Raw genomic sequence first — 26,952 nt, 5'->3', positions numbered from 1 at the left:
TGCTGTACTAACCGGATAGTCATCGTGCTGCAATAGTTGTGTAGAAAATGATGTACATTGTATAGCTATTTAGAAATAAAGTAAATGGCCTGTTGTCTGTAGAAGTTTGATGTCCGACATATAATGGAAAGTGTAAGCAATGCCGTCTATACTTAAAATGATTACTTTGCAATAGAGATAAAATGTCACTTGGTCGCATTGCAATGTGGTATCCATGATCCTTCATATTATTTTAAAATTTCGCAAAGGAAGTTTCTTAAGTCGAGAAGCATTGTTATTGCAACAGTCGCAATTTTGCATCTTACTTAAGGCATACTGTAATTATATTAAAATATTCAAATTCACATTCATTTTAATGTTGAACTCAGTGTTCCACCGATACCGGTATCGATATCAGTATCGGTAAAATTTTGTTTGCCAATACCTCGTGCGGAGGTCTGGCACCTCGAAGTTTAACAACGGATGTGTTATGATATGGCGTCTTGGTCTACTGGTATTTGGTCTAATTTTTATGTTTGCATCAGTAAACAACAGTAAGGCGTTGTGTAAATATGCCCAGAAGGCGTTTCGAGAGGTAGGACAAGATCAAGAACTTACAATACTTCATATCTTAGAAAACTTCTGTAGAGAAAAACAAGTTTAGGCTGCTGAAAGATTCAGAAAAGAAATGTAGAAAAGACAAGCAGCACAGTCAACGATCAACGAAGCGATCATGGAAAGGGACGGTGGCAGCAGTACGACTTCAATTAGTATTGGTACTGGTAACATCGCTGACCCAGTGCTTGTATACTACCTCGACGACCGGAAAATGCAGTCGAGGGCAAGCTGTGGGTGTTGTCTGTAGTATGACTTGCAAGACACGTAGGTATAGAAAAACCATAAGAATACACATAATTTGTTGTAGTGAGCAATGATAGAGATCGCACAGATGTGCTACCGACGATTGAATTAAACTCAAACGAGCCCACAGAAGCTTCCAAGTCCGACAAAGGTTTGATCAATGATTATCAGTTAAGTGCAGTACGGTATTTCAAGTTTTTTTTCCTATAGTCCTGAAAGTTTCAGTGGGAACCGTTGGAGGTATTATTTTATGCGTGCTTCTCGTGTTCTTGGTGTACCATGCTTGCAACCAATTGGCCAACGAAGCTCGAGTAGGGAATGCCGATGGTTGATCTAGGTTGATGTACTGTTCGGTTGAACTTGACAAGAACACATATTCCCGTAGTATGCAATCGTAGAATTATTAGAACTTGCGCAGCAAGCCTATAATGCTTTAGGTGTGTGTGTGTGTGTGTGTGTGTGTGTGTGTGTGTGTGTGTGTGTGTGTGTGTGTGTGTGTGTGTGTGTGTGTGTGTGTGTGTGTGTGTGTGTGTGTGTGTGTGTGTGTTGAGCAGCGTAACATATCGATATATAGCTTTCAATGGCGTCATTGAAATTGGCACTCACGTTTAAGGCCTGGCCTTGGTGCTCTGAATAATTTTTGTGCTCTATTTACAATTACAATACCGTCTTCTAGGACCAGCGTACAAAGAAATTGTCCCGCGGAAAGTGTCTTATAATATTTATTTTTCTCCCAGTAAACACTTTTTAACTAATAACTCTTTAAATACTAGTTGTACAGTATCCGTAGGCGCCTCGCGTTTGTGAGTAACACGTCCAACAGAGTTTTCACACCGTCTACTGAAACGTCGAGTCCTAGCTAGACAATACGTATTTGTTGAAACCCTTGCTGTCATGGAAGTAAACATGCAAACTTCTTAGTACATATATAGGTCTGGTATGGGTAGTCGTCGTTTTCCGATTGTGATCAAGACAATTGAAATGTACAGTCTAGGTATGCACTCAGTTCCGTTGTAACGACAGGCGTATGGTATTTACTGACATAGAAATTGATATTAGCAAATTGACTATCAACAGTGTTAGATGCAGCACAGTGTAGTAAAGGATTGATCATACTGTAAGTATGTGACGTGTGAATAGTTGACTGTCTGTGGCATTCAACTCCTGAAGGTGTTTCTTGGTTTTCAAGTACACACAGTCTCTAGCTACAATACAAAAGGTGGGGCGACGGAACCTCATAAAGCATTTTCTTCGCCGTTTGGTCACTTGCAGAATCGTTCTTAGACTCATCTGTAGACGGACACAAAAACGAATTTTTAAAGTAGGTCCTATCATGAAACGTGGTAATGAGGAGAAATTTGAGATTTGCACACACACACACACACACACACACACACACACACACACACACACACACACACACACACACACACACACACACACACCAAAAGCTTGATGGAGAGCCATATAGAACCACGCCCATTTCTGTTGTGCAACCCGGATTAGAAGCCTTGCTACGTTCGGCAATATTACCATAAAGCTAACATTAATTAAAATTGACAACTAGGTGTTTCTTTCCATTTAGACACTTTCGTTCATGTGTCGGACATAAAAGTTCTATCCTGCGCTTTGAGCTGCTGCCAGAATCCTCCGACGTGATCATTTGTGTACCAAATGGAAGCAAAACTAGAATAATTGTCGTAATAATCGATTGCTGCAATGTAGTGTAGAAAACACGACGGGCGAGGTCAAGATATGGATGCAGTGCTGAAAAGGGTACTTACGCAAGAATACGGAAGCAAAGGACTGTTAGAAAACAAAGATAATTTTATTTACTTATTTGCAAATTTGATTAATTTACAGTGTTACGTGATGATGTCGTATTTGCATGAGGTTTTCCTACCGTTTATTGAAGGGTCAGTAAACAGTTCGCGGTTGCGTTGCTCTAGGCTGGCGTATAACCAAAATAAGATAGGGCATCAGAGGTCCGACTAACGCCCAATCATGCAATAGATTGATACATCTGACACTACGGTAACATAAATCTAGGACTACGACAATTGTTCCTCATTATTTAGCAACACATCTAATCTATTGTACGTTTTCATTTGGCACTCTATAGACATGACGACCATTTATACTGTCTTTCTTATGCATATGTCCACACTTATAAGTTTGTTCCGTAGTTTCAGTTGGTAAAAGTCACCATGAATGATAAATGTTTGCTCTTGAGATTGTGGAGAGCAAACTGTCGGTTGAAATTGCGTTTGCACGGCCCGTCTTGAACACAAGCGGTGTAGGGAGAAGGTAAATAACAGTCAGAACGTTTAAACTGAAGGTCGGGCGTGCTTTGACTGTAATCAAGAGGGTGATAAGAGCAAATCTTACTGGTGGTTCGAGTGTACTGGTAGTGATGATGAATGTGCTTTTGAACAAGACGCTAATTCAAATCGTGGATTTGTGACCCCAGCTGCAAATCTTACATTAATTTGTTGACAACACACTTCTAGAGCGAAGGTACTTGCGAAACCATAGGACAACGTGGACGGTAGTAGATGGCTACCACTAAATAGGAACGATAATGGCCCTGCTCTAATTAATAGATGTTTTTTCCAATGCAAAGGGTTTTCAACTCAATATGTATACAGTCGTTAGGTATAGCTGATGAATTAGATAAAATGAATAGACAAGCACTATACAGTGCTAAACCCTCGGCTGGTGTACATGCACACCACATGACGGTAAGAAATATTAGGCAAGAGGCACAAACGCTCATGCATTTTACACCGTTGAAAATCTCCTCACGTAGTGGTTATTAAGTCGTATTTACACGCAATTTTGGTTGTCGTAATGAGGTGACTCCAGAGCCGCCAAAGCCAAACAAAACATTAATGTGTGAAAACATGCATGTGCACATGTAGATTAGGCGTCTCTGTTCGCTTTAAGTTTGGATACCGTAACAAAACTGTGTAGAGACGCACTAGCGTACTTACAGGTCAGCCGCTTCGTCCAAACAAACAGACGCTGTCGTGGACAATGCACGTTTCCATTTGCAAACTCCCGTCAAACGCCAAATTGCTGTTGTGATTTTTTTCAGAACACCGCAGCCGCTCAGCCAGGCACACCAAAAATTCAAGCTGTCAGACTGCAAAACCACTATGCAGAAACACTGTGTAACAAGCAAAATGTTACAAGTCAGGTACAGCTACACCTTCGCTCCTGGACGCTTGGCTGTTGGTGGGAAAACACACACGTGCAAATGAAGACTGTAGGCGTTGTTTCTATGTGTTAAACTTGTAAAGCAAAGAATAAACAGCATGTACAAGACGAAAGCCCGATAGCCGAATTCTCGTTAGCAGCTACCAAACAAAGAGGGGTGGAGCCTTATGATGTCGTCTATTGGTCAGTAATGACACCACTTCTCGTCTATTGGTCGCAATAGCTTTATTTGCATCTGCGCTAATCAAGTATAAATACGGTCGGTCGGTTATCGAACGACTACTATACTCTTAGCCTGGATATCCGGGCCTCTGGTAATAATGGCCTAACAAATAGCCGCGGCTTTATCTGGCTAGGGAAAATGAGAGCGTTAGGAACAAATTAGAAAAAGCCGCTCTGCATGACTAATACTGTACTGCTATTTCGGTTGATTCCCTACTGTGGCTGTATATAGTTGCTATACCGTATCCACCGCTTTAACGCGCGTTAAACGTTAAATTCCAACGCATCGCATTTCCTCATCCGGGGATCAGAAAGCCATGCATGTCAGCTATCTTGGCTCGCTAACGCTCTGCCTGATATCCTTCTGTACATGCAGTCGAAGTCTGATACAAAAGACAGGTGAGCATTACTATGGTACTAGAAATGCTTTACGCCAGAGACTAATATCAAACCTAGTGACAAAATTGCGAGGTTTGCAAGTACTACTTTTCGTTGGCATTTACTTTTACATCCTAAATTTGCCGTAACTCGCGCTAGATCACAGAAACGCGATAGAAACTGCGATCGAGACCCTGAATCAGATCTAGGAAGATGAACGGGCGTATACGATTTCTGCATATAAAGTTATATTATTACGTTATCGTAATTTCATTAGGCAATTATCCAATTAAGATTACTAAGGTTTGTCACAACACATATTGTGCAGTGTCTGAAGTGAGCAGGTGCTCATCTTTGTTGTCCATTTCGGGCATGTTTTTGTCTTCTTCAATTTCGCTGCTCAGATATTCTATTTGTACGATCTCCACGTCGTCATCATCGTCCTCGTCTACCCGGAAGTCGATGATGAAGCGCTTCAGGCAGTCTTCTTTAGTGTTCTTGAGGCCTTACAGTCTTTGTTCCAGAACTCTTCTTCTATCGCTTGAACGAATCGACAGTAGCTTGTCCAGATTTAGAGGGTGACAGATTCAAACGCTGCTGATACCATGCAGTTGCTCGAGGTTTGACATGTTGAAGGTCAAGGACGCTTTGTTCTCGAAGGAATGGGGTCAGACTAGACAATCTCGATCAGATTGAGCTCGCAATGAACTACTGGAGAGCGCAAAACGACACGACCATTAGGCTTGGCAGCCTCAAACGTCCAAAAACCTTCTGTTTGAAGCTGCTCGTTCAATATTATTTGCCCAGAAATCATGTTTCAAGTCCTTGCCATCAAAGAGAATACAATTTTCAGTCAGCCACTTCTACATCATTGTTTTGGTGCTGGGCTTCAATAGAAAGTTTGTCGACGACAGCATTGTGATAGGATGCAGTGTCACGTACGATAAAAAATTGGGAAGAATATTAGCCAGCAACTTGTAAAACAATTCTGGCTGTTCATACCGTTATATTGCAGTGGGACTTTCAATTTTGGATTTTGGAGTCAAATTTGGTATCCATCCTTTTCCTACTCAGCATTCAAACTAATGAGTCTTGGCCCTTTCCTGACCGTCACTTCCATTCTTCCCGGCCATCTTCATCAAGCCACAATCTCTCAGGAGCAATTATTGAATTGTCTCAAGTTTCATCAAAATATACAATGAATGGAGTTTCCTGTTTCATGTACACACGTAACTTTCCCAGGTATGAAAGCAGCGTTGCTTTATAGTGTTTCGTCTCTCATAGACATAAATCTTGTCATTTCTCTTCTTTACAGAAGACAGTAGCTTGTTCTTGGGTGGGATATTTTCGTTTTCATACATTTAGAGAACTGTTGGTCTAGTGGCTGCATGATCAAAGTCGTCTACACATATTGCCAAACGAGATTTTGAATCGTAGACTTTCATACTGCATGTCTTTTGGCCTCGAATTCTTTGTAAATTTTAGTAAGATTGGGTCTATCGATTCTTGTTGCCATAGCCAAGCTTTCTGAGACACTCTTTAGGCTTAAATGTTGCCTCGACGGACGCTGTTGCTCAAAGACTTCTCGGACGTTATGGATAAGACGTGTTTGCTGACAAAAATGAAACTCTTTTGTGTGACATGATTTCCAACTGCGTGCAAATATATGAAGCATAGGTTTGGAAATCAGAGGCATTATAAAACAGTGCAATACAAACTTTTAACTGTACAGATATTTCAAAGGTGTTAGACAGCATTTTGTAACCCGTACTAACATTTATATAAATTTTCTGTGTCCTATTTTTTTGCAGTAAAGAAACGGGTGTCTGCAAACACGTCGTCTACAAGTCTGGCTACTTTTCGATCAAATGGTAAACCATTGCGTCACCGAAGGTTTAACGATCAAACGGCGAGTACGCCCTCGTGGTGGTGGCAAAAAACAACAGAACAGTCTACTACACCATCGTGGTGGTGGCAAACTACAACAGAACAACCTACTACACCGTGGTGGTGGTGGTGGCACACAACAACAGAACAACCTACCACTACATGGTCGTCGTGGCAAACAATAACAGAACAACCTACTCCAACAATGTGGTCGTGGCATACAACAACAGAACAGGATACTAAACCATGGTGGTTGTGGCACACAACAACAGAACACCCTACTACCTCATGGCGATGGCGGCACACAACAACAGAACAACCTACTATACCATGGTGGTGGTGGCATACAACAACAGAGCAGCCTACTACACCATGGCGGTGGTGGCACACAACAACAGAACGACCTGCTATACCATTTTGGTGGTGGTACCCAACAACAGAGCAGCCTACCACACAATGGTGGTGGTGCTACACAACAACAGAACAACCTACTATACCATGGTGGTGGGGGCACACAACAACAGAACAGCCCACTACACCACGGCGGTTGTGGCACACAACAACAGAGCAACCCACTACACCATGGTGGCGGTGGCACACAACAACAGAACAATCTACTATACCATGGTGGTGGTGTCACAAAAAAACTAAACAACCTACTAGATATGTGAAAATTAATGTTCGACTTGTTGGAGGCAGTTCATACAATGAAGGACGAGTTGAAATATTTCATAAGTAAGTATTTATATAGGCAGACATACAGTTTCTCTATACAAATTGCTCTGTTTATAGTGGCAGATGGGGCTCTTTGTGTGGCTATCACTGGAGTAAAGATGAAGCAAATGTGGTGTGCCATCAACTTGGCTTCGACAAGGCAGACAAGACAGCCTACTTTAGTTCTGCTACATCCGCTCAACCCTTCTCGCTTGATGTCATCTGTTCTGGATACGAACGATCATTGATCCAATGCTACGTTACTACTCGAGAATCTGGAGGCTGTTTATCCGGGGGAGACGCGGGAGTCGTCTGTGGTATGCTTGCTCTGCATGCATGTAGACAGTCCACGCAAACGCCAAAAAACTGACACAAATTTCGTTTTAGTAAACCATCAAGATGATTCTTCCAGTTCAGGTTTGATCAGTTCATCACAATGTTTATGAGCTGTAAGTGCTTTGTAATATCTCCAGTTTCTTGTTGTGTATATAGTTAACGTCGTATCCGGGGGAGGCACGGGAGTCGTCTTTGGTATGCTTGCTCTGCATGCATGTAGACAGTCCACGCAAACGCCAAAAACTGACACAAATTTCGTTTTAGTAAACCATCAAGATGATTCTTCCAGTTCAGGTTTGATCAGCTCATCACAATGTTTATCAGCTGTAAGTGCCTTGTAATATCTCCAGTTTCTTGTTGTGTATATAGTTAACGTCGCAGCAATTGCTGCGGGAATAACCGTTCTTCTAGTGGTAGCAATCGTTTGTATCATCGTCTACTTTGTCATACGGTGTCACAAACATCGTCGTTCCGGAAATGTGTTGTCGACAAATGGAAGATTTACAGCCGAAGGAACAAATCCAGGATTTGAATTGGTCTCTTGCCCACCAGCACCTTCGGCACCGCAGGTTCAGATTCAACCTTATGAGTGTGGTCTGCCTCTATATTGCAGCAGGTATTCTCAAAACACGCTTGAAACTCAGTTTCAACGTTTTGACTCTGATCCACCTCCTCCATATACTTCTTGTGTTCAATATGGAGATGGGCTGTGTCAACCGCAACTTCAACCAACCGTGCTCGGGGTCTCCACCAATTCAAGAGCAACAACATCTAGCATTCATTGTGATTTTTCACCTACTGAAACGGTGGAACAAAGTTAAGTGTGGATACACGAGGAAGGCAGTAAGTGATCTTCATGTATAGTGCCGCATGAATACATGCAATAGACTAGCTGCTGTAGCCTGTGTTGCTAAACAGTTGTCGTTGTCGTTGCTTTCGTTACTGTAGTACTTGTCTTTACTTATAATACGTTACTGTAGTAAAAACTGTATGACTAAAAATATAACCAAAAATTGACATATAGCAAACATTTTATTTTTATGCACATAAGATATTTTATGAGATTAACCCAGACACAAACAACCAGCCAATTTCAATTACCGATATCAGTTAACCTGCATTCTATTATAAAATGTGTGCATGCGCTTGTGTGCGCGCGCGCGCGCGCGCGTGTGTGTGTGTGCGTGTGTGCGTGCGTGCGTGCGTGCGGGAGGTGGGTGCGTCGGTGCGTGTGTGATTTACTCAAGCATCCATAAACACGCATGTCTATGCATACCTGCATGCCAACAGCGCAAACACTTTGTCGAACCTACCATTAAGTAATGCCGGCTACACTGCAGGCCGCGGTTGAATACAAGATATGCGCAAGTCTGTAAAGCCCAAGCTATAACACCCACGCTTCACCTATACTACTCTTACTCCTTTGTCAACAGAATAAAACGCTGTGAATACGTTTTACAAGAAATGGTGATGTCAAGTGTTAGTGCATGCGTGAGGCACTCTAGATATTTCGTCCAGAGAGCTAATAAACAGGTCTGCAAAATTGTCATGCATACATGCGGTCTCTCATTGCGACACATGCAAATACATAAAGAACCGTGCATATTAATATCTCTATTATCCGGGCGTCTGCAAGCCATGAATCTCGCCTATCTCAGCTCGCTAATTCTCTGCCTCATATCGTTCTGTACAAGCAGTCGAAGCCTGACACAATCAACAGGCAAGCTTAGCTAAAGAGACACTACGATTGCTTCACGTGCATGCACGAGCGAGATCTAAAATCAAGAAAATCATGTATCTACAAACTGCAAAGTATCATACAAGTTACAAGTGCTACTACAGCAGATGCTTCGTTTACCACTGACCACGAATAAAAGACGGAACTTCACATTTTAGGGGCGTGGACGGCGGTACGATACAAAAATTTCAACGTCTGTCATATTGTAGGCCGTTTTTCTGTCAAACTTTACAGTACCAACGTATTGGGGCGTCACAAATTATTGCAAGTTGGCTCTAGACGTACACTGGAGGGAGCGACTCACGGCGATACAGGAAGTCTATTTATAGAATAATTCAGCAGTTGTACCAGCCTGCACAACTGTCTCTGTACGAGGTCGAACACATTCAAATCGACGTCGACTGGACAAGTGTAAGTATACGTCTTGGTTAAATCTTACACTTTGTCGTCTTCCTCAATCTGTATGTCAGCGTGGGTTAGTGTAAAAATGTTTTTATTCTACGTAAACATGCAAGCAAAATTCTTGGGCAAATCATGGCAACGCCATTGTTTTCTATGGACGTAGGTATAGCCTCTAGAGCCTCTATTACAGTTATACTTAGATATAAAGTCTAAGGTAGAGCAGTTATTAATATTAGAGATGTTTCTTTATCCGGGATTTGGCAAGCATGGATTTCCGTTGTCTCCGCTCGCTAGCGCTCAGCCTCTTATCTTTCTTTACATGCAGTCAAAGCCTGAGACAAGCGGCAGGTAACTAACTATAGCTAACTAATATAGATATGCATGTTTGGGTGCACGCACGGGATCTTTAGACACTTTAGCAGGTCTCCGTCAACAGCTCATGCAGAAACGTTCACGAGCGCGGTCATACGTTTTAATTGCATTCAGAATGTCACAACTAAGGGCGTGAATGGTTGCATGCATGATTACTATTTTATTTTCACGCTTTAGGCTCCTCCTGCAGACAACGGCTTTTGCTCAATTTCACGTATAAACGCGATACTAATGTACGTGGTGCCGAACCTATTGCCATTTAGCGAAACGTACGAAGCGACTCATGGCGATCGAGCAAGTCAGCTCGATATATCACCCTACGCACTTAACTCCCTACGCATGAAATCGAACACACCCAACTTGACCTCAACTAAACAAATAGGAACATCTTAGTGAAATCTTGCTGTTTGTCTTTTCCGCAGTGACTTGATCCATATCACAACGAGTCAGTGTCAAAATTGTCTTCTTCTAGTTGCCTGCTCGCGCTTGCAGCTCTCAGATGTTTTACCATTCACTTACTTTTGTGTTATTCTGCATGCTGTGAGACATATATATATATATATATATATATATATATATATATATATATATATATTATCAGCGGTAGATTAATTAAAACATTATTCGTGTTTGTAAGCCAGGCTTGCCGTTTCCATGGTAATAGGATAAGGGAACTGTGGTCCTAGATTTACAACAAGGTTTCAGAAATTAAATTGACTGGTTTGGTGAGAAATATCATGTACTTCATGGCTTCTGTTGGTAGGAGAATTGTGATGAAAGATAAACAGGGTATTTCTACATAAGCTGATTAATTGACCAAGACTTGTAGTGCAAAGACTGACTGTTCATACCATACTCATTCGATAAAATCATTAATGGAGTTTCTGTACCATCAAGACTTTCAAGGCTGTGGACTGCACAGTCTTGCAACTGGAATTGAGTGAGCTAAATTGCATTGCTGCTTCTCTGCAAGCCTTGCTCCACACTTTGTAAAGGCAGAGCCTGGTTTCAATAAGACACAGCAAGGCATTGACTGTATAAAAATATTAAAGCACTTTTGTTAATTATGTCTCTGATAAGAAATCAACGAAAACATTTTGAGGAAAGGAGTAAGATATCGTTTCTTCAGTTGATAGCAGCTAGCATAGTAGCATAGATGTTTTTGACTATTCTGTATTCTACGGCAGTTATTTTAGTATAGTGCAAATTTATGCAAAATATATATAACGTATTTGATATCTGTAATTGAGAAGTGATATTAATGTCAACATTTGTGGCCCAAAGTCACCCTTGGGGCTACAATTTGGGCTCTTTGTCAAATTCAACCAGCAAACCTATAGGTGGATTATCATTACGTGTTGTTGATCTCTATCTCTATCCGTTTCTCTGATTTTTCTTCATTTGTCTAGAAGCTCAAACAATTCGCTTTCGAAGCAATGTTGAATATGCAGGAAGAGTGGAGATCTATGATGGTGGAACGTGGGGAACTGTTTGTGATAATTAGTGGGATATGGACGATGCAGCTGTTGTTTGTCGTCAGTTGGGATACCCTGGTGCTGTAGCTGCTCGTTCATCTGCATACTATGGGCAGGGATCAGGTACCATAAAGATGACCAATGTTCAGTGTCTTGGCAGTGAGACCAAACTTCAACACTGCAAGTCTTCTCAATGGAATAACCACACCCACAATTGCAACCACAGTCAAGATGTTGGAGTTGAATGCGGTAAGATTCTTGTAAAACTACACATTCGTAAACACAATTTACAAAGACAAACTTTTTATGTACAAGTAGATGCCATAAAGTCATGCAAAACGTCAAAAATTCGGCAAGAATACTTTCCTGGAATAGACTATCCAATGCATAAGCGTAAGCATAGGACGTTTTGCAGGTTTGAGGAGCCAAACATTCCAATCATTGCAACATATCATGCTGCATTGCATTTAAAAGTAATTCAGAGAGACAATGAATTGATTGGAGGCTATGCCACTCGGCTCGCGATTTCTATACACCCATGCAATGCCAGATGCTGTCTGCACCATCTCTTAATAGTTCCATTTCAATTATGCTGCCTTTCACATACAATACAATTTATATACAGAAACTGGTGATTTATAGTTTGAAAACTAGACTTTGTCTAAAAAAATTAAAAAAATGCTGCAGCCGAGATATTTAAATCTTGCAGCCAGTTCTTATTGTCCAACCCTTTGCACTAAAATTAATACATTGTCTTTCTTTGTATGTAACTTCAATAAAAAGTACTGATGTCTGCAAATACATCGTTTACAGTTTCAGCTAGTTTTCCATCAAACGGTAAAGTATTACGTCAAAGAGGGATTAAAGTTTGAACGACAAGAAGACCATGATGGTGGTTTACAACAACAGAGCAGCCTACTACATTTTGTTGGTGGTCGCACACAACAACAGAACAGCCTCGTATATCATGGTGGTGGTTGAGAACAACGACGGAACAACCTGCCACATAATTCCAGTGCTTGCGCACAACAACAGAACAGCCTACCACATAACGGTGGTGGTGGACAACAACAACCGAAATACCTATTACATTATGGTGGTAGTGGAGAACAACCACAAAACAGTCTACTACATCATGGTGATGGTGGCATACAGCAACAGAGCAACCTGCCACAAGGTGGCGCTGGCAAACAACAACAGAACAGCCTACCACATAACGACTGTGGTAGCATACAAAAATAGAACAGCCTACTACATCATAGTGGTGGTGGCGAACAACAACAGAACAGCCAGCCACACAGTGGTAGTGGCAAACAACAACAGAATAATCTACCACATAATGGTGGGGGTGGACAACAACAACAGAAGAGCCTACTGCATAGTGGTGGTCGTGGCACACAACAACAAAACAGCCTAGTACAAATGGTGGTGGTGTCATACAGCAACAAAACAGCCTGTCACACGGCGCTGGTGGAAAACAACAACAGAACAGCCTATCACATAATGGTGGTGGTAGACAACAACAACAACCGAAAGCCTACTACATCATGGTGATGGTGGCACACAACAACAAAACAGCCTATTACATTATGGTGGTGGTGGCACACAACAACAAAACAGCCTGGTACACCACGGTAGTGGTGGCATACAACAACAGATCAACCTGCCATATAATGATTGTACCGGCATACAACAACACAACAGCCTACTACATCATGGTGGTAATGGCGAACAACAACAGAACAGTCTAGCACATATTGGTGATGGTGAACAACAACAACCTAAAAGCATACTACATCATGTTTTTGGTAGACATCAACAACAAAACAGCTTACCACATTATGGTGTTGGTGGCATACAGCAACAGAACAGCCTGCCACACAGTGAGGGTGGCAAATAACAACAGAACAGCCTACCACATATTGTTGGTGGTGGACAACAACAACAGAAAAGCCTATTACATCATGGTGGTTGTGGCACACAACAACAAAGCAGCCTAGTACACCATGGTGGTGGTGGCATACAACAACAGAACAGCATACTACATCATGGTGGTGGTAGCGAACAACAACAGAATAGCCTACAACATACTGGTGGTGGTGGAAAAGAACAGAACAGCCTGTCACACGGTGGTAGTGGAAAACAACCACAGAACAGTCCAGAGAGAGGTAATCAACAGGTTTGCAAAATTATCATGCATACATGCGGTCTCTAATTGAGAAACATGCAAATACATAAAGAGCAGTACATATTAATATCTTTATTATCCGGGCGTCTGGAAGCCATGAATCTCGGCCATCTCAGCTCGCTAATTCTCTGCCTCATATCCTTCTGCACAAGCAGTCAAAGCCTGACACAATCAACAGGTAAGCTTAGCTAAAGAGACACTACGATTGTTTTACGTGGATGCACGCGCGAGATATAAAATCAAAAAAATTATTTATCTACAAACTGCAAAGTATCATGCAAGTTACAAGTGCTACTGCACCAGATGCTTCGTTTACCACAGAGTACGAATAAAAGACGGAACGTCACATTTTAGGGGCGTGAACGGAGGTACGATACAAAAATTTTTAACGGCTGTGATATCGTAGGCCGTTTTTCGATCCAACTTTACAATATCAACGTATTGGGGCGTCATGAATTATTGCAAGTTGGCTTAAGCGTACACTGCAGCAAACGACTCACGGCGATACAATAAGTCTATTTATAGAATTTATAGAATAATACAGCAGTTGTACCAGCCTAGGCAACTGCCTTTGCATGAGGTCGAACACATCCAAATCGACGTCGGCTGGACAAGTATAAGTATACGTCTTGGTTAAATCTTACACTTTGTCGTCTTCCTCGATCTATATGTCAGCGTGGATTAGTGTAAAAATGTTTTTTTCCTATGTAAACATGCATGCAAAATCCTTGAGCAAGTCATGGCAACGCCATTGTTTTCTGTGGACGTAGGTGTAGCCTCTAGAGCCTCTATTACAGTTATACATAGATGTAAAGTCTAAGGTAGAGCAGTTATTAATATTAGAGATGTTTCTTTATCCGGGAGTTGGCAAGCATGGATTTTCGTTGTCTCTGCTCGCTGGCGCTCAGTCTCTTATTTTTCTGTACATGCAGTCACAGCCTGAGACAAGCGACAGGTAACTAACTATAGCTAACTAATATAGATATGCATGTTTGGGTGCAAGCACGGCATCTCTAGACACTCTAGCAGGTCTCCGTCAACAGCTCATGGAGAACGTCCACGAGCGTTGTCATACGTTTCGATTGCATTCAGAATGTCGCAAGTAAGGACGTGAATGGTTGCATGCATGTTGACTATTTTATCTTCACCCTTTAGGCTTCTCCTGCAGACAATGGTTTTCGCTCAATTTCACGTATAAACGCGATACCAACGTACGTGGTGCCGAAGCTATTGCCAGTTAGCGAAACGTACGGAGCGACTCATGGCGATCGAGCAAGTCAGCTCGATATATCAGCCTACGCACTTAATTAACTCCCTACGCATGAAGTGGAACACACCGAACTCGACCTCAACTAAACAAGTAGGAACATCTTAGTTAAATCTTGCTGTTTGTCTTTTTCGCAGTGACTTGATCCATATCACAACGAGTCAGTGCCAAAATTACCTTTTTGTAGTTGCCTGCTCGCGCTTGCAGCTCTCAGATGTTTGACCATTCACTTACTTTTGTGTTATTCTGCATGCTGCGGGACATATATATCATCAACGGTGGAATAATTATAACATTGTACGTGTTTGTGAGCCAGAGTTGCCGTTTCCATAATAATAGGATAAGGAAAACTGTTGTCCTAGATTTACAACAAGGTTTCAAAAATTAATTGACTGGTTTGGTGAGAAATATCATGTACTTTATGGCTCCCGTTGGTAGGAAAATTGTGATGAAAGATCTGCAGGTTATTTCCGCATAAGCCGATTAATTGACCAAGATTTGTGTAGTGCAAAGATTGACAGTTTATACCATACTCATTCGATAAAATCCTTAATGGAGTTTCTGTACCATCAAGACTTTCAAGACAGTGGACTGCACACTCTTGCAAATGGAACTGAGTGAACTAAATTGCATTGCTGCTTTTCTGCAAGCCTTGCTCCATACTTTGTAAAGGCAAAGCCTGGTTTCAATAAGACACAGCAAGGCATTGCCTGTATATAAATATTAAAGCACTTTTTAATTATTGTCTCTGATAAGATATCAGCAAAAACATTTTTGAGAGACTGAGTAAGATATCGTTTCTTCAGTTGGTAGCAGCTAACATAGTGGCATAGATGTTTTTGACTATTCTGTATTCTACGGCTGTTATTTTAGTATCGTGCGAATTTATGCAAACTAATATACCGCAATTAATATTATTAATTGAGAAGTGATATTAATGTCAACATTTGTGGCCCAAAGTCGCTCTTGCTGCTACAATTTGGGCTCTTTGGTCAAATTCAACCCGCAAACCTATAGGTGGATTATTATCACGTGTTCTTGATCTCTATCTCTAGCCATTTCTCTGATTTTTCTTCATTTGTCTAGAAGCTCAAATCATTCGCCTTCGAAGCAGTGTTGAATATGCAGGAAGAGTGGAGATCTATGATGGTGGAACGTGGGGAACTGTTTGTGATAATCAGTGGGATATGGACGATGCAGCTGTTGTTTGTCGTCAGTTGGGATACTCTCGTGCTGTAGCTGCTCGTTCATCTGCATACTATGGGCAGGGATCAGGTACCATAAAGATGACCAATGTTCAGTGTCTTGGCAGTGAGACCAAACTTCAACACTGCAAGTCTTCCCAATGGAATAGCCACACCCACAATTGCAACCACAGTCAAGATGCTGGAGTTGAATGCGGTAAGATTCTTGTTAAACTACACATTCGTAAACACAATTTTCAAAGACAAACTTTCTATGTACAAGTAGATGCCATAAAGTCAGGCAAAACGTCAAAAATTCGGCAAGAATACTTTCCTGGAATAGACTAGCCAATGCGTAAGCGTAAGCATAGGAAGTTTTTGGAGGTTTTAAGAGCCAAACATTGCAATCTTGTGCAACATATCATGCGTTATTGCATTTGAAAGTAATGCAGAGAGGCAGATAATTGATTAGAGGCTATGCCCTCCTTGGCTCGCGATTTCTATACACCCATGCAATGCCAGACGCTGACTGCATCATCTCTTAATAGTTTCATTTCAATACTGCTTGTACGTATGTACAGCTTCAGAGACAAAACGACAGATACCACAATTGCCAAAAATTGAGGGAGTTTGCTTTCCAGAGTCAGAATTGGACCATTCCAAACTTATGCACTTGAGTGGCCTTGCTGTACAGAAACTGTGTAACGAGTACTCTCGTACATATAGATATGCAAGACATTCTCTTATGCCTTTCCCTTGTCATGATTCGTTAATTAATAAAGAATCTGTGGACTTATAGTTTGGAGACTAGACTTTGTCTAAAAATATTCAGAAATGTTACAGCAGAGATATTTAAATCTTCCAGCCAGTGACTCGTTGTTTGCACTTGAATTCTTACCTCCGTCAGTTTTCCAGTGATGATGTTAATTTGCCGACTTGACGCGACCACTTACCTGAGGCAGCCTGCATAATGAAGGCGTGGCCGTGGAGAGTGGGCGGAGGCCGGCCTAGCCCATCATGGTCCAAAAGTACCGACGTCCGGCGTGGATCCGAGACTTCACACCGGACTCCAGCTCACAAGAAAGGCGGCCACGCCCAACGGCGCGGCCGCTCCGCACCCGCTCTTCTCCAGGACCTACCTCTACAGGACTGATTCAGCTACGTACTGCCCCTTATATGTCAGAGGGGTTCATTGTCACTCTCTAGTGAGCATGCGTCTATATCACGCCGTACGAAAGCAACCATGCACCCAAGTACACTGTACAACTATTCGCCGTGTAGAAAGCACGCATGGTACTGACGTGTCTTCGGCAACTTGTCACTGCTCTGTCTCTGGCAGGAAGCTACTAGCGACTGAGATTAAGCCGGTAGAATCTTGGCGACGAGTTTTACGTAGCGCTTGCAAACCTCGCTCCTCCACCTCGCCAGTGTCTGGATTGTGGAGTCAGCTCTGCAGGTGTGGTTGCGGCTCCAATCCAAAGCTGGGTTCCGAGTAACCGGACACAAATCCCCGGCTTATAGTGCCGCCCGCACTTCTTTGACAAGTCTTTGCATAGTCAGAGGCATTCCATCAGAGCACAGAAACGAGCCTGCCTCTTGACCTCGCCCAGGGCGAGGTAAACCAGAATTGCCGTAATAGGACATAAAACGTTACCCGTCCTCCCGAGATGGATATCCACACCCTGCCGAAACGACTCAGTTCTTTTTGACTGCATGAGCCTAACTTTCATGAGAGACAGGTCGAGAAGGAATCCACTGCAACATTGGTAACTGTCAGATAAACCGACGATTGAACGGCCGGTACGAACTATACAGTACTGTAACTTTGCCCAACCACAGAAAACCAAAGAAAACTAACAATGTCAGCCCAAAGAATTACCACGTCAAGCTCGTCCACTCTTGGGGCCCAGTGGTTGGTATGTCTGAGCAATACACATCTGGAGAGACTGGTAATCTTTGCCGCCATCAAGGACCTGCCGTCGACCGAGTAACCACTTGCAAGACCAGTACACCAACAGCAGCGGCAGAGACTGCAAGAGGGGTTTCCTAAACCGTACCGAATTCGAACATGCCGCACCGCTGACCGGGCATTTTTTCGGGTAGAGTACGCGATACCCTCGTCCGCCAGGAACGCCAGTAACAAGCATAGAGTCCGCTCAGATGTCGAGATTTAGATTGATGGACTCCGGTTCGCTCGCAGGACTGTTGATACCGTGACTACCCTGACTGTTATGCATGCAACGTGAACGGGGCTAGCCCAGCGCCAAACAAGCAATAAACCGATCGTTCCAGCAGTCTGACGTTTAGTCGATGTCGAGGTTGCATATCAACGCCGCCACGTTTGGTGTCAATGGACGCGGATCCGGGTCAAGAAATGAACCAAACACTCAATGACCAGCCCAACAGGTTTCACGACACCGACTGCGTTCCGCGGCCCCAACACGACCGCGTCGCCATCCGACTAAAACTGAATGTAAAAGGCCGAGCAGCCTGCTTCCATAACAAAACCTCGGTCAACGCCACTGGAACCATCTCCCCGGATGGAAGAAGAACTCCAACCCAAGATGTGAGCCATGCGATGCAGCTGAACCCATGAATTTTTCTGCACTTCCCAGTGTCCCCACGAGACAGACGCATCCGACTGCGTTGCTACCGAGGGAAGAAGACGGCCAACCGCCGCCAGTCTGGAGCAGCAAGCGGGCCAGTGCACGCAAACACATTGCAACCACTCACCGCCAATTCAGCCCCAAATGCCTCAACAACGGGCCGAAATTCGTCTACCCTCCGGTCTGTGACTTTGAACCGGTTTTTTATTGTAGTAGCTGCGCTCTTCCCGCGCATCTACCGGCCACCGGCCGCACATTTCCCTTGTGCCACACGCGTGCTTGAAAGTGCACGATGGTGCCCCATTACACGCTCACAGGTTCCACCTATGATACAGCGGCACTCTGCTGCAACCGACACTCCGCGTGGGCACCGCAGCAGGACACGGTGAGAATCGCATCCGAGTAAGAGCGACAGACGAGCTCGACCGCAGTGCCGTATCGACAGAGCGCACTCTGCGGTCGCATGGTCAGTTTTCAGGCACCTTCCACACAATGGAGCCCCAGCCCGCGACAGCGGTCCATCAAAGCCCGACGAACATTTATACATGTGGAAGGTTTCTCCCTCACGTACCTCCTACCTCTGGTGTCAAAAGCCAGCTGCCATTCTTACGATCAGCCGCAGGTACGCAAACAGGTATTTTTACCCTGTTGGAATTCTTCTCAGCGATTACGGCAGTGCATGCAGCAAAGCACTGAACCATGGCGGGCCCTAGCACCACCCGAAGCGCACGTCTCCCCGCGGAGCGCCATCCTCTAGCTGTCGCAACTCGAAAATGTCTGGCAGTAGATCCGCCTCTTCACACCCTCTGTTTCTTGGGTTTACATCAAACATTTCTCAGGTATAAACGGAAAAAAACTCGCTTAGAAAGAACGGCGGCGCCGTCTCTCCAACGACCGGACGCGGAAGCACCTCCACTTCGTCCGTGTGTAGTTTCATGTGATCTATCGCCGTCGCCGCTGGCAATGCACACAGACCAGCCTTGACACCAGCAAGGCAAGGAAGTGTGCTCCACGTGGTACTAGCCATTCCTGCAACGCGTGTTCTCCACGCCGCCCTCGCGCCACTATGTTCAACGTGGACGTCAACCTTTGCATCCACAGACCGCCCGCGCCGCCACTGGAACAATCGCCGCCTCGTCCCGCCTCGATCATTTGCAAAAGGTGCCGTGGCCTCCCGCCTGGCCCATTCGCTGACCGTCACATGTCCAGCGCCCACCCTCTGCCTGCTTTCGTTCTCCAACATACCGTCAAAGCCCGATGCAAATGACATGCAGGCAAGCAAATGGTAGCTACAAGCGTCCTCTATAGATACGAAAATGTGGATAAACGTGAGCTCTACAAATAAAGTCTAAAGCGCTGCTCGCAGATTGCAAGATTGATAGGCGTTTATAACAATGCTGGTTTCCCTTTTGCGACAGTCTAGAATTTATAGGTACCGATAGAGAGTATAGTTTACTAAACCAAGAGACTTTAATTTTATAATACAGAGAGGCGTGGTTGGTACGAAAGACCACAATATTACAACAACAAAGGCAAAAAAATTACGGCCACAATAGGAACCAGTTCCTCTTCTTAGTAGATGAGATAGCAACATATATTAGTAAATTAAAGCAAAAGACCCTAAGTTGGCAAAAGCGTAGCAAACGGCTGGCTTATGATGAGAGATTATGCAAATTTTTATAGAGAATTTGCAGCGACTCACAGCGAGGGATTTTCGGCGAGACTTTGTCATAGATGCTATACTGTAGGTTTAAAATATATAGCGGTATCGCAAGTCTACGCAATTGTTGCTTGAGCCTTCTCAAGAGATCGAACTTACGCGAATCGAACTCATCGAAAACATTCTACTCTGTTGTCTTTTCAGCGGTCGCTGCAAGTCACCGCGTCAATGTAAAAGTATACGTTCTCGCACTCGCTTAATTACGCATGCAATCTTTGGAGACGCCGAAATGCAAACAGGAAGACTATACAAGTGAACTAAAGATAGCATTACCAATCAGTAACCGAAACTTAGAACGACAACTAAAACTTGAAAGAAGAAGACAGGAACTTTACAACGAAGACACTTAAAAGTAAATTGAAAGTCGGAATCTAATTGAATAAAATAGAAACCAGAATGGATCTTTATCTCACGAGGTTCTTAGCGGGGTTTCCAAATGCTAGCTAAACTGTAGTTATGTTCTTCTCAACCAGATTAGTCTGATTTGTAAAGTATCTCGTAAGCACTGTAAGCGAACTCGGCTTCAGAGGTGCATGCCTAGACCATCATGGCTGTCTAGACAGAAGACATGTCTTTCCAGAGGATCTGACTGCATGGATACAAAAAGCAGTGTTTTCTGTAAGTGGTGCAGGTTGTGATGACTTAGAATAATGTCTAGCCACCGTGCACACCTGCTTTTACTGTACTCAACGCTACCCAGACCACTCTAACAACCAGTGACCGATACAGCCACATGCAGCTGACCTCTGCCTTTAAGACGCAGTACTCAGTCAACTGGTCATCTTCTTTCTTGGCGATGTTGCCATTAGCAGGACAACTGATATCAATAAGAAGACAAACGTTTGTCTTATTATTTCTGAAGCAGATAACAAGACGATTGACACCGATATTCTTAGCTGTAGGGATGGATGTATCCCACATTATAGTAATGTCGTCCATTTCCACTAGCCTATCAGAATGATGCTAGTACCATATGTTCTCCACTGCAACTGCAAATTGATGCCAATCTCCCAATGGATAACGCAGACCACCTGATTGTGTCCATCAGTTTAGTTCATCGGTGCCAAGGCACTTCAGCCTGCTACAGTCGACTGTCTCCAGGTCTGCAAAAGCGGCATGTGGGACTAACATTTCGATGCAGAAAGTTGTGATAAAAACTGAGCCCGAAAAGCTTGAACTGTTGCAAGTGCGTTCGAATTCGTCTGAGGCGCTTGCTCAAAGACACAATCACACAGGATTGTTCCACTTCAATGCAGGCTGTACGACTTGTTTTGCCTAGCAAGACTCCCCTGCAAATGTGCAGCAAACTGACTAGCCATGCGTCAGATCGGATGAGAGGACCTCCTATCATCACACTCTGGTACGATTTGCATGAAAGGATCAAATCTGCTACGAAGGTACAGTTCAGCTTCACAATACAAGACTGATGCGTCGACTCGATCTGTTGTAACCCTCAACCGCCCTTGATGCACGGACCGGGCAGCCGTTCACCGTCTGCAGCGGGATGGTGAACACCGTGCATAGAGAGAAGTTTTCTGGTTCGCCGATCAAACGGCTGTAAATCCGCAGTCCTCCAAATCCGCAGTCCTCCAATGAATGACACCAATACCGTAAGTGAGAACAGGCAGTGAAAACTCGTTGATGGCCAGAATCTTGTTCCGACTTTACAACTCGGTCAGAAGAACAAGCTTCAATCTACGAAACAAATGACGACGGAGCGTCTCCAGTGACTGCTGTGCTGAATACCATTACTCTCGCTTACACCCAAATACTTGTAGACTTGAACGGGTTTCAAATTTCCTACGGTCACTCCAGAGTTGTGTCCATGCAGCTTGCCGTTGACAAAGTGTTGCACGCTTGACCAGACCAAATGTCATCTGGATGTCATCGAAGAAGGTACGCGTACCGTGTCCAACAATCCTTTCTTCTAATCAGGTTTGTGCTATACAGCTTCAAATCATCTTTGTAAAGCAGATGAATGAGAAGCTGACGTTTGGATGTATCACCCCCATTGCCTTTTCAATACCCGTAACCAGTTCTGCGTAATTCCAGGCTGAGAGAATTATGAACCTTACAGAAGAGAAGAGATAGTGAATCACCTTGGAAAATGCCTCGCCTGTACTGCATGCCTTGATGCTACCGTTCCCGTAAGAAAGCAACATTAATGTCTTCCAACGCTTCATCATACGGGACAAGAACTTGCACAAGACTGGACTACTGGTATGCAGCTGAAAACTCTGGAGTAACCAGTTGTGTGGCACGCTGTCATAGGCTTTTCGATAGGCCACTCAAGCCATGCTCAAGCTTCTGTGCCTAACCGTACATTCCTCGGTAAGCAGTTCTTAATCAAAAGTTGATCTTTTTTGCACCAAAGGAACCCTGCTGACAACCCATCTCCTCCGATGCCATGAGGTTTCATGTATCAAATGCCCTAGAATCTCCTGTCTGACGACTAGGTTAAGAGACTTGTAGAAGACACATGGACATGTGATAGGCGAGAAGTTTTTGGCTCGGTCAGTCTTGTCATTCTTAAGTACGAGGGTGGCTGCTCCATAACATAGCCTGTCGGGTACAGAGTCCGTGTCTTGAAACAGGAGGTTGTAGTTACGACTCAAGTCATCGTGAAGACACTTGATACGCTTGACGCAGAAACCTTAAATATGCTCTTGTCCAAAAGACTTCCATTTTTTCTTTCCTCTTGAAGCACAATGTAATCTCATCGCCGAGATAAGTGGCCACTGCTGCTCAGTTGTCGGGTACGTCTTCCCATCGGTGTGCCGCCTCAGCCAGAAGGCAGACCAATTATGACACACCTCAGGTTTTAGAATATCACCCCAATACTGCTCAATCTCAAACTTGATTGGTTGGAGAAGTGATCTAGAATGTCTGTTTACCCAATTTCCTGTTAAACTGCCCAGTATCCGGTTGAACAAATATTCTTGTAAAGTCTCTTCGATTCTTTTCCAGCCTCTTAGCCCGTTCGACCTCGGACTGCAGTTCTATTTTCAGCCGATTTTTGGTGACGTTACAAGTCTGCGAACAAGGATTCATTAATGCTTAATTATTCGGTGCCGAAGTAGTTGGAGCTCACGTAACAAACGAATGCACGATGAGCCCTGCCAACTTCCCGCAATAGAAGTTTTGCCCACTGCTAGTGCAAGAATATCCATATTTAGTCTTCGTCTTCATTTCAGTGTTCGACAGTTGGTTGACTACTAAACCAGCAATGTACACCAAGTAAATGAGTTTCCTCATATATAGTTTACCCTTCACTAAATCGATTATTGCATTATGAGCATCAATAAACTGCAGGGTCACGCTTTTCACATAGATACGTGGAAGACGTTGTCTTTCACTGACAGAAATTTGCTTGACCTTCTGTAGCTCATCAAGGGACTCCCAACAGAGCACAGGGTCTATAAAACAGCATTACCACAAGTAGTGACAGACTTTCCTGTGTCTGGCAGTAAACAGTATTGATTCGAGAAGCCTAAATGTTTATGCCAAAGGGTTGATAGCCGTCCGTCCTTATACTTGTTGGTTGGTACGGTTCATTTCCATTTTTCTTGAGAAGCAACTGATGTAGCTATAGCAATATTGCTAAGCTACTAGTAATGTTTACAGACAACAGGAAATGCCCAAGCAAGTTGCATGCGCGTCTAAATGTTCATAAGTGCATACGACTAAAAATCATAATATAGAAAAAGAGATCAGACATCCTTGGCCCTAATACTATTGTTAGAATAATTATCAGTCAGATGATTTGTAAGTAGGGTGCAATAAGACTTTTGTTTGTTGCAGACTCGGATATATAATATGCATTCTTTCGAATTTGAATACTAGTGTTTTTGTAACAAAATCTAATTTTACATTGATTATTTATTTTAGTTCCTTAAACAGCAGGTTAGGTAATTTGACACGTCTCTTAATAATCTGAACTGTTTGTTTGTGTATATGGCGGCTGCAAGGTCTTATAATAAATAGACGAGTCTACCTACTATAAGAGTATATTGTAAACACTCGCACGTCACATCACGAGCGTCGTCAGCGTTGTCAGCGTCGCCAGAGTCGCCAGCGTCGGCGACGCTGGGGTTGATTCAAGTTAACTCTAGCTTCCAAACCGGAAGTGCTCTGGCGTCTACCGGAAGCACGTGTCTTTTGTCAACAAATCAGAGATCAAATCTGGGAACGAAATAACTGGATGTAAACTATGGAAAAGATGACTACCGAAATTGTATACGTTTAGGTACGGCTGCTTGCGGCAGATCAAGTCACGGTAGCCTAGAGATGAGAGGCACAAGAAAAACGCTTGGAAAAACTTATCGAAAAAGCGGGCTCCCAGCAGCAGGCTGCGAAATAATGTGGAAGCGTCTCCGCGACCACTTGATAAGGGAGTAACGCTCATCAAATGATATTGTAAATGGTACAGCGATAGCGTCAACATTTTGACACCTAGTAGGTGTCTTCGCGCGGGTGTCATCAGCGTTATATTTTAAACCTAGCTGAAGGGGTCAGACTCTGTGCTTTCCAATTTGCCATTTGCAGGTCTCTTCATTGCACTAAAAAGCCGAATTTGCCAGACTCCTCTGAGTCCTAAATCGTGACATTACTATTTGAAAACTGTGTAACCGTACAGTATTCTTCTTTACGCAAGTCTTCCTCTTATGCTTTTTCTGCTTTTGTTATATATAGCTTTATAAACTTGATGTATAGTGCATGCTGTCTTATACACAATAATTGGAAGAATCAAACGCTCCTACAATCGTTTACTATATGTAAACTAAACTGTCAACCTTCTCTTTCATGAATTATTAAGTAACTCTTTTGATGTTTCTTTATAGTAAAAATACCGGCGCCTTCAAACATATCATCTGCAAGTCTACCAGTCTTTCGATCAGATGTGAAACTCTTGCGTCGGCGAAGATACACAACAAAAGAACAACCTTCTTTGCAATCTATGCAGGCGGAGGGAAGTGTTCGACTTGTTTTAGGCAGTTCTCGTAAAGAAGGACGACTCGAGATACTACACGAGTATGAAAGTTTATGTAAACAGTTGTGTACGTGTGTATTACAAATATAAAGTAAAATGTATGGTCCTGTTGCAGATCAAAAAGAATTGGTACCTTCTTTAATAAATTAAATCTTTAATTAATGTTATATAAAGGACATTGCGAGATATTGCTCAACTTTAAACATGTCGTTTCTGCATTCATAATTGCCTTGTTTCCAGTGGCAGATGGGGTTCTGTGTGCAACAATGATTGGGGCATAAATGAAGCTAACGTGGTGTGCCATCAGCTCTTCTATTCCACAGCAGACAATCTGAAGACACCAGCGTACGTCACCCTTCCCCCGCTTGATCCATTCATCTGGCTCGACCGTATTAAATGTGACGGATCCGAAGGATTATTAACGCAATGCTTGTCTAGGAAGTCGGAAACTGGAAAATGCAACCAAGGGCGAGCTGTGGGTGTTGTCTGTGGTATGACGTGCAAGCGCATTCATAAATAAAAACAATAAGAAAACGCCAAAATTGATGTTAATATTGTCGTAGTGAGCAATGAAGGAGATCAAGCAGGCATTGTTATACCTACAATTGAAATAACTTCAACAGCTTTCACAGATTCTTCCAAATCCAATGAAGGTTTGATCAATGGTTATCGCACTACGCATTATTCAAGTTTTTTTGTTCGTAGGGGCTGTCATTGGTGGCACAAGTGCAGGAAGCGTGGTAGCCATCATAATAATTTTGATCTGTCTTTACCTAGTATGTAAAGATTGAGGAGGAGTTGATATTGGGATAGACTTTTGTTGTGACTAGGGAAAGCTGATTTGTAGTATTGATTTGATATACTGTTTGTTTGATTGTCAATCACGTAATATGCATGCAAGCTTAGAATTATTGCAACCCTCTGTAGTATGGAGGCTCGTGTACTTGCACTCTACACTGTCTAACTCAACAAAGTCCGCCACAGCCAACTCAGTCTCCACTACTGCGCAGGCGCCTCCAAGACGCCTCCCCAAAACAACCATAAACTATTACACCCCTTCCCGCTAAATTTCCTAAGTTCACACATTACTACTCTACAGATCCAGTCTATCTGGAGGTCTCGAAATCCGTGCGGAACGCCAGAGGACAGGTGGAACTTCAGCATCTCCCATTTCCAATTGCTTGTCAGCGTCGGTCTCTGCTTGTTCTGTTTGCTGATGTTCGGTGACATCCGGACCGTTCGTTGCTGTTGACAATATTGTGCTCTCTTCTCCTTGATCTTGGTCTACCCCAATGTTGGGACTGTCGTCCATCATTGCTTGTCCCTCCGGATGTTTAGTCTCGGTCGTTCTCTGTCGAACTTCATCCATGTGTCGCTTGACTAACCATCCGTCCTCTAACCTCACTCTGAAAGA

The 26,952-nt window shown here is 43.3% G+C and overlaps 1 pseudogene; it reads left to right on the top strand.

Annotated features, from left to right (window-relative positions):
• The first annotated feature begins 712 nt into the window (after positions 1-712).
• Positions 713-26,520, top strand: LOC134177306 (scavenger receptor cysteine-rich domain superfamily protein-like; annotated as a pseudogene).
• Positions 26,521-26,952: the final 432 nt, after the last annotated feature.

Source organism: Corticium candelabrum, chromosome 1 (genome assembly GCF_963422355.1).
Source record: "Corticium candelabrum chromosome 1, ooCorCand1.1, whole genome shotgun sequence".
Classification (NCBI taxonomy): domain Eukaryota; kingdom Metazoa; phylum Porifera; class Homoscleromorpha; order Homosclerophorida; family Plakinidae; genus Corticium; species Corticium candelabrum.
Note: the sequence above shows the minus strand (reverse complement) of the source record. Positions and strands in the feature narration are given on the sequence as shown.